This window comes from Conger conger, chromosome 11, assembly GCF_963514075.1.
Source record: "Conger conger chromosome 11, fConCon1.1, whole genome shotgun sequence".
Taxonomy (NCBI): Eukaryota; Metazoa; Chordata; class Actinopteri; order Anguilliformes; family Congridae; genus Conger; species Conger conger.
The window spans coordinates 27,492,999-27,504,983 of NC_083770.1; positions in this window are offsets into that span (position 1 = coordinate 27,492,999).

Consider the following 11,985-nt stretch of genomic DNA (forward strand, 5'->3'; position numbering starts at 1 on the left):
CCAAACCACACTTAGAAGCACTGTGAGTTTCAGGGTCCTACAACGTATCCAGTCCACTGATACTCAACAGAAGCAGGGGTCTGATCACACCAGAGTACCAGGTGTTTTTATGTTTATATGTTCACTGATTTCTGCCTCTTTTTTCAGTTTCACGTGATTTTCAACAACTGTGACTGCTTCCTGAATTTAGCAATATTTTCAGTGAGAAACACCCAGCCTTAATTATTGGTTGGTTGCTTAATCTGTTCCATTTGATAATTCCTTGATTGGGGAGTTGAAATAGTGTGATTCTAGTTGCAAAGATTCAGTGCCTTTACCTGTATCTCCATATTGCTTTGTCAGCTCATCAGAGGCAGAGAATTTTCACACAATAATAATAATCTTTATTTATATAGCAAATTTTATACAAAAAATGTAGCTCAAAGTACATTACATTCAGCACTAAGATAAAATCAATTACAAAGAATTATAAAACATTGTAGAATAATACAGCAATAAAATAATAAGGAAAAAAGTTACTCAAACTCATTTGTTGCATGACGTAATTATTTTTAGAGGTAAGATGATTTAATCTTAAGTATTTTTCCATAAAATAATTCTTCCATAAAAAGAGATTTTTATCTTAAAACGCATTCATTTACTTCACTGCGGCTGTTGAAAACCCCTTATTGGCTGTAAGGGTGTACAAAAAAAAATGTTAATTGATTAATAACATTTTGTTTTGCGATTTCTCCAGTGAAATACATTTTTTATAATATATATGAAAACATATTTTGATTCAGTTATGTCAGCATGGTTGTTGAATAGTTATTTAAAGTTATTTCAGTGTACAGAAATAACCCTTTTTGTGTGTTTCTTTTGTTTGTGATTTTTGTGATTAACTTCTTAATCTGAGATTAATCTGTTTTTTTAAAATTTCCTAGTGAAATTCATTGTTCATCATTAACATCTTAAAACATATATTCATTACTTTATTTAATGACATTAATTGAATAAAGGTGATTTGTCATTTGAATGGAAAAACCACATATTTAGACATTTTGCAATTTATGCACTTTTATGCAATTTAGATTATCGTTACAAGCCTTTATGAATTATTGAATGAACATAGTTTTGCATCCATCTGAAAGAAGAAAGGACATTGTTTCTTATGACTATCCAGTGAAATTAATTATTTAAAATATCTTTTATTTGATAGCATATTTCACGTTACATATTTAGGATTTTTGAAAATGTTTCACTTTTCCATGAGGTAAGAATTGTGATTTCCCTGTGAATTTAATCGTTCATCAGTAATGTATTCATTTATGCCACTGTCATTGTTGAATAAACATGATTGTGCATTCAGCTGAATGAAGAAATTGCATTTAGGTTACTAGTGAAATATATTCTTCACCATTTATACATTACATTTATAGTTTTTCATTAATTGATTTTACCTTAGATGGTTACTATTAATGTATGCTAGCATAGTTTTAGAAATTTATAATTTTCAGTTTTTGGAGGAAAGAGCACATTTTTATTCTTTGATTTCACCTTGGATGATCTCATCCATCTGAAGGAAAAATGGCATATGTTTATTCAGAGTTTTAAAAAAACATGATTTCCCAGTGATACATTTAAGTGTTATGGAACTCCAACCTGTTGTTTACCATAACGCTTAAATGTATGTTGCAGTATCTTGCAATTACAATTACACAAACAATTACGATTACAACTGCAATTACAATAGCAGTTACAATTACATTTACAACTGCAATTACAATAGCAGTTACAATTACATTTACAACTGCAATTACAACCACAGTTACAATTTCAAGTTCAGTTACAGTTACAAGTCCAATTGCAATTACAACTAAAATTACAACCAGTTGATTAAATGTGATTTGTCATCCATCTGAAAGAAAAAAACCTAAATTTAAACATTTAGCATTTTTTGCACTTTTTGGCGGTAAGATTGTTGTTACACTTTTTCATTATAAACATCTTTAAACATGACCAGAAATTTAAACATTGCCATCAAAATTACAACTACATTAGCAATTACTATAGCAATTGCCAGTACCAATTAGTTACAATAAAAAGAGCTTGTATACAATTACAACAGCAAAATACATTTACAACGGCAAGGAGGTCCTGGGTTCAAATTCTGGCCTCTCTTTGTGGAGTTTGCATGTTCTCCCCGTGTTCGCATTGGGTTTCCTCCCACAGTTACGCACGGGTACTCCGGTTTCCTCCCACAGTCCAAAGACATGCAGGTTAGGCTGATTGGAGAGTCTACATTGCCTGTGGGTATGAGTGTGTGAGTAAATTGTGTGTGTGCCCTGTGGACTGGTGACCTGTCCAGGGTGTATTCCTGCCTTTCGCTGTGACCCTGTTCAGGATAAGCGAGTTAAGATAATGGATGGATGGATGGATGGATATGCAATTTGCAAGTATGATTCCAAAACTGCAATTACAATTATAAATACAATATCAATGAGAATGGCAATTAAACTAACAACTGCAGTTACATTAACAATTACAATTACAATTACAATAGCAATTAAAATTTCAATGATAATAGCAATTACAATAACATTTACAATTACAATAGTAATTGCAATTGGAATTTAAATTACAACTACAATTACAAATAAGAAAAGAAGAAGAAAATACAATAGGTTTCCAGGAGCTGTGCTGCAGTCATTGTGAAATCTGATTGGCTGCTGCCGTTCACGTTTTTTCATTGTGCATCCGATTGGGGGCTGACAAAAAGACATGCAACATTTCAATTTGATTGGTAAAGGAATTGAGGAGAAAAATACATTTTTATTTACATTTCTCTTAGAGTGCCAACTTTTGGTGAAACTACATGCATGCTGCCCCAGATGCAACCACTGCACTGCAGATGTTTTGTGATGATCAGCACAAGAGCATTCAAGAGTTCAGTAAAAATGGCCATACCCACACCAATTGACATGTCATCGACAAACTGTTTGCAGCATAAAAAAAGTGTTAACTTAAGTTGTATTAGGGTTATTCCCTGCATGCTCTGTGTCAAATTTGGTTATATTTGACACAAATTTGATAAGATTAAATCAGCCCTAACCATTTTCTTAATCTTAACCTTAATCTTAACCCAATCCTAAAGCACAATTCTAGCACTAGGAGTTTTCTCAGATGTTGTCAACTCCTCCCTGTCTTCCGGCTGTTTTCCGGCATCCTCCAAGAGGGCCCACATCACTCCGCTGCTAAAAAAGCCTACGCTGGATCCCTCCATCATCCAGAACTACCCCCCGGTATCTCTTCTTCCTTTCCTTTCTAAAACTATAGAACGAGCCAACTACTCAACTTTCTTCTTTCTTTTCTAACAACAACCTGCTAGACCCCCATCAGTCTGGCTTCAGATCGGGCCACTCGACAGAGACTGTGCTCCTCTCCGTCAGTGAGTCACTCCATGCCGCACGAGCAGCCTCCCTCTCCTCTGTCCTCATTCTTCTAGATCTCTCTGCTGCCTTCAACACTGTGGATCACTCCATCCTCCTGTCTGCCCTGTCAGCAACGGGCATCTGTGGCACAACCCTGGACTGGATTGAGTCCTACCTCTCTGGTCGCTCCTTCCAGGTTGCCTGGGCTGGTTCGGTATCGACACCTCGGCCCCTCGCCACAGGAGTTCCCCAGGGCTCAGTCCTAGGCCCGCTTCTTTTTTTTCTTTACACTCGCTCCCTTGGCCCTGTGATCACTGCACATGGGCTATCCTACCACTGCTACGCGGACGATACCCAACTCTTCGTCTCGTTCCCGCCATCTGATACGCAGGTTTCAGCCCGTATCTCTGCTTGCCTGAGGGACATCCAGAGCTGGATGGACAACCACCATCTAAAGCTCAACCCAGGCAAGACTGAAATGATATTCATCCCTGCTAAAACCTCTCCCCATCTGGATCTCTCCATTTCCCTCGGGGATACCACACTCACGCCGTCACCCAGTGCAAGGAACCTCGGCGTGGTGATGGACAGCAGACTGTCCCTCTCCGAGAACATTGTGGCGGTGACCCGGTCATGCAGGTTCTTCCTATACAACATACGGAGAATCCGCCCCTTTCTCACCCCCTACTCGACCCAGCTCCTGGTCCAAGCGATGGTTCTGTCCCGCCTGGACTACTGCAATTCCCTCTTGGCTGGCCTCCCAGTGTCTGCCATCAGACCCCTCCAACTCATCCAGAATGCAGCAGCTCGTCTGGTCTTCAACCTTCCCAAATACTCACACGTCACCCCCCTGCTTACTTCCCTCCACTGGTTGCCTGTCATGGCTTGCATCAAATTCAAAACATTGGTGCTAGCCTTCCAAGCAGTTAAAGGGTCTTCCCCAGCTTATCTACAAAAAATCATCAGACCCTACACCCCTGCCAGACCTCTTCGTTCAGCCTCCACAGGCCGCTTGGCACCTCCCCCTCTCCGAACCTCCACATCACGCTCACGACTACTGTCTGTTCTGGCTCCACGGTGGTGGAACGAACTCCCCGTTGAGGTCAGAACTGTAGAATCTCTCCCCACCTTCAAGCGCAAGCTGAAGACACACCTCTTCAAACAGCACCTCTCCCCATCCCTCCCTACCTCCATGTGAACCTTAATTGTTGTCTCTGTGACTTGCTTTGTGTATCGGTATTTTTAGTTGGCTAGGTAAGCAGTGTTTGGATAGTTAACTTTGGTCACTTTTGCTCTGTTTCTTTGTTTCTTTGTTCTCAAACAAAAAAACAAAAAAAAGGGCCCTCGTCCTTATCTTTGTTGTACAGGTAGCAGTTGAAATTGTACTTCCCTCTAGGGTCTTTCAGCGAACTTATCCCTGGTTATGGGTATGCACTTTGTTGTACGTCGCTCTGGATAAGAGCATCTGCCAAATGCCAATAATGTAATAAATGTTTTTACTCAAGCTTCCCAAAGGTTTATGCAAAACTGAAAAGTAGCACTGAGAAGGTTCACTGTTTTAACCACGATGCAAGACATCCAAATGATCATGTGCAATGGATTATTTAAATCCCGTGGATATCCTGAAAGTACAAACTAGGTTTAACTATGCAGAGGACAAAAATGGAAAAACTAAAAACCTAAAAGCACATTATCAATGTTTTTCATCTTTATATGGTTCCTGTTAATAGGGTGAAAACAAAAGCTTTCATGTGACAGAGGGAGCTTTTGAAGATGAGCCAGTCAGACGAATTACACAAAGCGACTCATAAGCCCCAAAATCCTACTGCAGTTTCTCAAAATTACTATTCACCATTATCGCATTCCCTGAAAAACAAATACCATACAAGGAGTTATTTTCTCTGTCTCTCTTGTCTATGGTGTTCCAAAAACATTTCTTCTTTTTATCACTGGTCATTTCAGTTCAGTGTGAAACTTGATATACTTGAAAGGGTAAAGACGGCTTTTCTGAACATATAAACATACATTTAGTGACTTTATGTCTCGTAAATGCAGGAAAGGTGTCCCTACACCTGGCCCATGCATATCATCTCATCTCTGAAATCTACAATGTGCATTTCCTCATTTTGTATTTATTTATCTTTCCTGACTTCCAAATGGATTTATTCATATTAAAACCTCATTGTCGTGCTCATTGCGGCTATAGTTGCATAAACACAGAATGTCTGTTTTCGAAATCTCTTGGATGGAGGACATGGACAGGACTTACGCATGTCATGAGAAACAAAGGTCTATGGGTTTCTAGTGTTACTTTACAGAAGGCCTTGATGGAGCTATATAATGGGGCTGAGATTGTTAAAGAGCACAGCAGACTGGCTGCAGGAAACAGCGCAGAGGGAAAGGGAGTAGAAAAATCACTTCTCCAGCTAAGTGTGGCTAAGCTAATGACCTCCAGATGGCCATACGTTAAATTATGTCACACGCACACAAGAGCGGTGAGGTATCATGGAAAATATTAAAGCTCATCCAATCTTCAGGAAATGTGGACAGGCTGCGATGAACATGTGCCAGGACTGATTCTACATGACATAATCAGTCTCGGGGTGCAGGAGAAGGGACGGACGGGAGATCTGGGCTATGCAGCAGTTTGGACGATGGCTCAGTCATACTCCTGTTGCAGGAATTTACACTGGTCCACAGCCCAGGCCGACAGGAAGTGTGAGGGAAGGAAAAAAGACATCAGAAGTGCGTACTGGTTTTCTTCAAGGTCCAACTGTTCCAGGCTGCTTTGTTTGAGGCTTTGAGGTGCCACATGGGCACCCAGTGTCATGGCAGGCCTGTGCGTATTGGTGCTTCTAGGAGATAGATCTCTGGGGTCCAACTGTGTGGGATTCCCCTAGACCCATTTCTGGCAAAGCAGAGCCATTGTGCCAATGTACCACCTGCTATGCATGAGGACCAGTATATTTACTCTAACCACATCAGTCAAGTGGATAAAATGCAAGAAATGCATTGGCAGGAGTTCTGTATTTTTTTATCATCAGGCACTCCTGACTGCTTCTGTTTGTGTCCCTAACAATGCAGGTCAGCCAGGACACAGACAGGGCTGCATATGACAGAACCAATGCTTTCATTTCCAGAGTACTTCATCACATCTGGACCATTTTCAACAGCAGTATGGTCATTTTAAATCACAGGGGTAGGTCTTCTATGCAATCATTGCCTTTCGTTCTAATCATTAAATCACATTCAAAGTTAGTGATGAAGGCTTATATCGATTATAGCTGCCAGGAAATTTTCACAAAATCCAAACCAAAGTTATACCAGAAAATGGTGCTTTTGTGTGATGAATAGCTCTTAAAATGATTGTTTAACTGTTTCGAGGCTCCATGTTTTAGGCTTCTGGTTGAATAAGCCAATTGACCTCTGATTGTGGTCAAACCACTGAAAAGTTTCTTGATCAGTGTATATGTACAGTACTGTATGTGTGCCGAGCCACAATGAAGCTTTGCGACACACGCTGGGAGTCAGTGAAGGAATGGCTTGACATGGGGTGTCAGGATATTGTACTGCAGCCAGGGACAGGGAACTGGGGTGATACAGTCCATTCCCTGACCCAGTTTAAATTTCTGCCAAGATGTTCTGCATCTAGAGCTATGAAGCAGTTTCTCTAAACCTCCCCTTTCAGCCAAGTTGCCTACAGCAAGCACAAGAAACAGGCCTCTGCTGAGAAAACCATATTTGAGAATGGAAAATTATTTTAATTGCCCTACAAATGATTATGAATGCCAAATCTACAATGATTACTCCTCAGCAGGGTGGCATGAAAAACTGGTTACCGTTTTCAAAGGGAAAACTATTTTGGGCTGAAGGGAACATGGGGTAATAGATTTCCTTGTTTTTCCTCCATTTTAAAAGTTGGAGCTTTTGGATGAGGCAGTACTCAGAAGGATAGACCTGGCATGCTGTGTTGCCCATGTTGGGCCTGGTACAGTATTTTACTTCTCTTGGAGCAATAACATAGCCTATTTCACTCAGGGAAGCTGCACTTGGAAGCTGCACTTGGAAAATTATAAACTTTTCAAACTGTGTTTTTCCTAATGCTCATTTGAACATTTGAGCCATCGATACAGTTGGCTGCATTCTCAAAGAATGGTCCTTAAATTATAACATGACAGTATTCTGTTGTCTCCTCTGAGCCTTGTTATCCTCCTTTGTCTTTCAAATTCACTGGTTGCATTTTATGTACAACATCTATACAAACTAAAGATCAACCGTAGCAACACATTTATACAAATTCCTAGTTCAATAGCCTGTAATTCGAAGTCGAACAAGAACAACATATTATAGAATTGTGGTGTGTAATTTTTTTTTACTGGCTCCCAGAAAACTTTTTTATTGTTTCAAAGAGACCATACATGCAGGGAGAATGACACAGTGGAAAGAAACGCTTCACACGATTGGCAAAAAGAGAGTTATGAAGGAACTCAAAGATAGACACGATAAATGACTCCTACTGTGGAAAAGTAGGCCTATGGAAATAAATTACTTCACTGGGCTTATTTTAGAAATCCCACTGATCTTTTGGTACTACAATCAACAAGAACGGAACCAAAATGAACATAATATTATCTTGACTTTCAAGATACAAAAGTGTCTAAATGTATCCCCGCTGCCTGCCGAAGGAATAATCTCATATTACTGTAGAAGAGTGACCAAATTCTGTCTCCAAAAAACTCAGCTAATGGTTTAAAGTGTTCTAAATGTTGGAAGGCATACTCCAGCAGTTATAAAAGTCACCCATCCAACACACTGGGAATGAAGCCCCGAAAGACACACCCTTGCAAGCACAAAAGCCATGAAGCTGACAAAAACACATGCCCCCTTTTCTGATGCAACTCACTGTTGGAAATAATTGCACAGCCCTCATTTGCCTCAACAAGTGTTCAGTTTACTGAGCGAAAACAGTCTAACCCTTTAAGGTCCACCCTTTAAGTTTATAATTTTTTGTGGTTATGGGGCATGGCATTTGAATCCATATGGTACATACATAGTTTGCCCATGAGGACATTTTCACTGCCCCAGTACTTTAGCTCACATACTCAGCGATGCAAATGGTTTATTTAATCTTTTCACCAAGCTTAGAAAGATTGACTTACAGCGGACCACTTCACTACAGCCACAATAGATCTTATAATTAAACTAGAGCTTATACTGCTCCACCAACCTCCAAGAAATGACTTTGTTTATCCAACAATGAGATTTCCCCTCATTGTGCTTTTGAGTGGAGAGTAAGATGGAGGGCAGAGCACATGCTATTATCCCCTTCTTTCACTGGCAGCAAAAACCAGGCAGCTGAAGGTAGTCGACCAAAACTTTTGCACACAGGTCCGACACCACAAATATGGTATGATCATTTCAGGTGATGTAGACAGTTTTGGACCCTATCAGGCTTAAACAGACTTGGGTAAAAATAAAACAAATATGTGAGAAAGCAGGCCAAACGTCTTACCACCCCCAGCCACTCCAATCCAACACATAGTTTCAGTCCTCCTTTTGCAAGAGCAGATAAACAAAACTAAATATTTCTGTAATAAAAGTTATCCCATTTGAATTATCCCATTACAAATTTTATGCTTCAACTTGACTTCTTTTATTGCACACAGAGCAAGAACAGAGCATTCTTAAATATTCACAAAAGCTGAAACTAGGTCCTAGCAGTGCAATTCATTACCAGATCTGTACACAGTGCTCATTTACAGAAAAAAGGCCAGGAAGGGCAATAACTTCCATATTAAATATATGCAAATATATAACAACTTGAACAAAACTCTCTGAGATTTTTAATCAATGTCACCATGTTTCATGTAAACAAATTAAAAGGTAAAGAAAATACAACTTAACTGCTTAAATGCACCCATGCATTTTTAATAAGTAGCCATTTAACAAACTTGACAGCTGAGAATAAAACATTTATGTATTGCAGTAAAACTCCAACATTTAGTAAGAGCAAATGGCTTGTGTTAAAACACACAAGGTGCTATTTGGCTGACATATGGTGGTCATGCTCTTTCATTGGGACTGAATTAGGGACCAGAGGGCAATGCATGCTCCTCTCATGCTGCGTTGAGTGTATTTTCTGTGATAGCATATGAAAATATCAACTATAAGTCTGCACTAAATAAGCTCATGGATGCCAGGCAAGGGAGATCTAAACAAGGCACAGAGAATTCAACAAAACATGAACTATTAAATACAATTATTCATGTATGTATGATTTATACTGTATGATTAATAGTAATAAAACATTGTTACGGAAGCTGTCATTTTAAATTGAACTGATACATTAATATAAAATATTAATTGTATGTACCCTATTTGGTTGTTACACAATGAATGGATGCTGTCATTAAATTGAACCATACATTAGTTCAAATATTAATGGACTGTTATGCTTTTTATTTATGAATTTTTTAGCAGAATGTTGTACAAAAAATTACAAGATTGTATCAATTCATGAATCATAAAATGTCATTATGCATAATTGGTCTTGTTTAAACAGAATATGAGGGTACTTAATAGCAATAATAGTGATATTCATCATAGAGCCATGACAGGCTACACTGCACAATGTTCTCCCATGGTTATTAAGGGAAGTTAAGTTCATGGATAGAATGCTGTGGGAATACATTTACTGTGTTTCTGGTCTTCTCTCCTCCCATGACTGTGGCATAAGTTGCCTATTGAGCATACAGTAGTCTTTTCATGGAGCATCTCTCAAAGAGGAGTGTTTATATAAGATCAAGGTTTACCCCTTCACTTGAATGAATAGGGTTATTATATAGACAGATGAAGTCTGATCCAAGCTCAGCACTCCGATAGGGATACCATAAAATACAGGCTCTTTTCTAATGAGAAACTCTTTTCACCTGTGCCTCTGGGTGGCATTTACTCAAGCAATAATGAGCCATGACTGTGGTGACACCTTATTAGTTAATGACCCCGTTATCTTAGGAGGGATTTATCTCTGTGCAGGGTAGCCAATCACCACAAATAGTGGGAGGAATGAAATGCCGTGAGGTTTTAAATACCTGGATTTTTGGTGCTGTCATTTATGCTCAGGTGAGGCTACAGCCAAGATATATCCAGCCAAAGCCAAGGAACAACTTTGGGGGAAGGCCTCATCTTGTGCCATTTGGGGCCATCTGCTTCAGAACCTGCCAGGGATGGTTACCCTCCACAGAAGGCTGAAACCCATCCTTTTGGCAGTGCTCACTATCGGCAAATTGACGAGGACTATTCTTTTAGCAGGGCTTCCTCTATGCAAAAGATTGAGACTCATCCTTTCTGCGCTTCTTTTTGCCTGCAGGAAGTCCAGGCCAGCCCTGTCCACAGTGCTCCGCCTCTGCAAAAAGTCAAGATCCACCCTACCTGTGGTTATTGCTCTCTGCAGGACAGCCAAACCTATCCTTGTAGCTCTGCTTTCTGTCAGCCGAGGATCAACATCCATTCGTTCTGCAGCACTAGGTTGCCGCAGAAGATCCAGACCAATATTGCTAGCACTGTCCTCTGTTATCAGAAGATCCAAACCAGTCCTGTTGGCACTACTCTCTGTCATCAGAAAATCCAATCCCATCCTTTCTGCAGTGCTGTGGTTCTGCAGAAGATCCAAGCCCATCGCTCGGATCCTGTTTGGTTCCAGCAAGGGGTTGAGATGTTTGTTGGTTGCTGTAAGTAAATGCGTTCGGCTAATGCTAGCTGTAGGGATTGCATTTGGATGTCACTCTAAGACTGTGGAGTCTGTGATGACTGCATTGAGGACACGATCATGCTCATTTCGCAAAGCCATCTTTGCCTTAAATGAGTGTTCTGGACCCATACTGGACATTATTGTGACTGTAAGCAAATGCCCTGTACCTATGTTTGAGGCAATCCTTGCACTTAGCAAATGTGCGGTCCCAATCTTTTCAACCACACTAGCTTTGAACAAATGCTCTTGGCTAACACTGACAGTCATTGTTTCACTAATCAGATGTTCAGAACACATGCAACCAATCACTGTTGCGCTCAGCCAAATTGCTCAGTCAAAGATTTTAAGAGAAATTCTTGGACAATACTTTCAGACACCTCAGCTGTCAACAATTGAGGCTTTCATTCAGTGTTACCAGTCAATACAGACGCTCACTGTGGCTCTGAGTCAGTGCTCCTACTCTGCAGTGTCTGCCATTTTGGCTCTATGTAGATGTGTGATGCCAATACTCAGTACCATTATGTCTCTCAATAGGAGCTATGGGCCTATAATATCAGCAGTGATTGCTCTGAGCCAGTGTTTAGTAGAAGTGCACTCTGCAGTTTTGGATCTCTAAAAAATCTAGTTTTGGGACTCAACAGTTGCCTAAGGCAGAGTAGTGTTGTAGTATTCCGTGCAATTAAAATTTTATGTACATTTTACGTTTTATCTAGTTACAGTTTTGTGACTTTTATTCGTCATGTTCCAGCACTGAGATTGGTGCAATTGTGTTTGTATGTGTTTTTCTTACCATTTCTAAAACTATTACAGTATAATAAAGGTGTT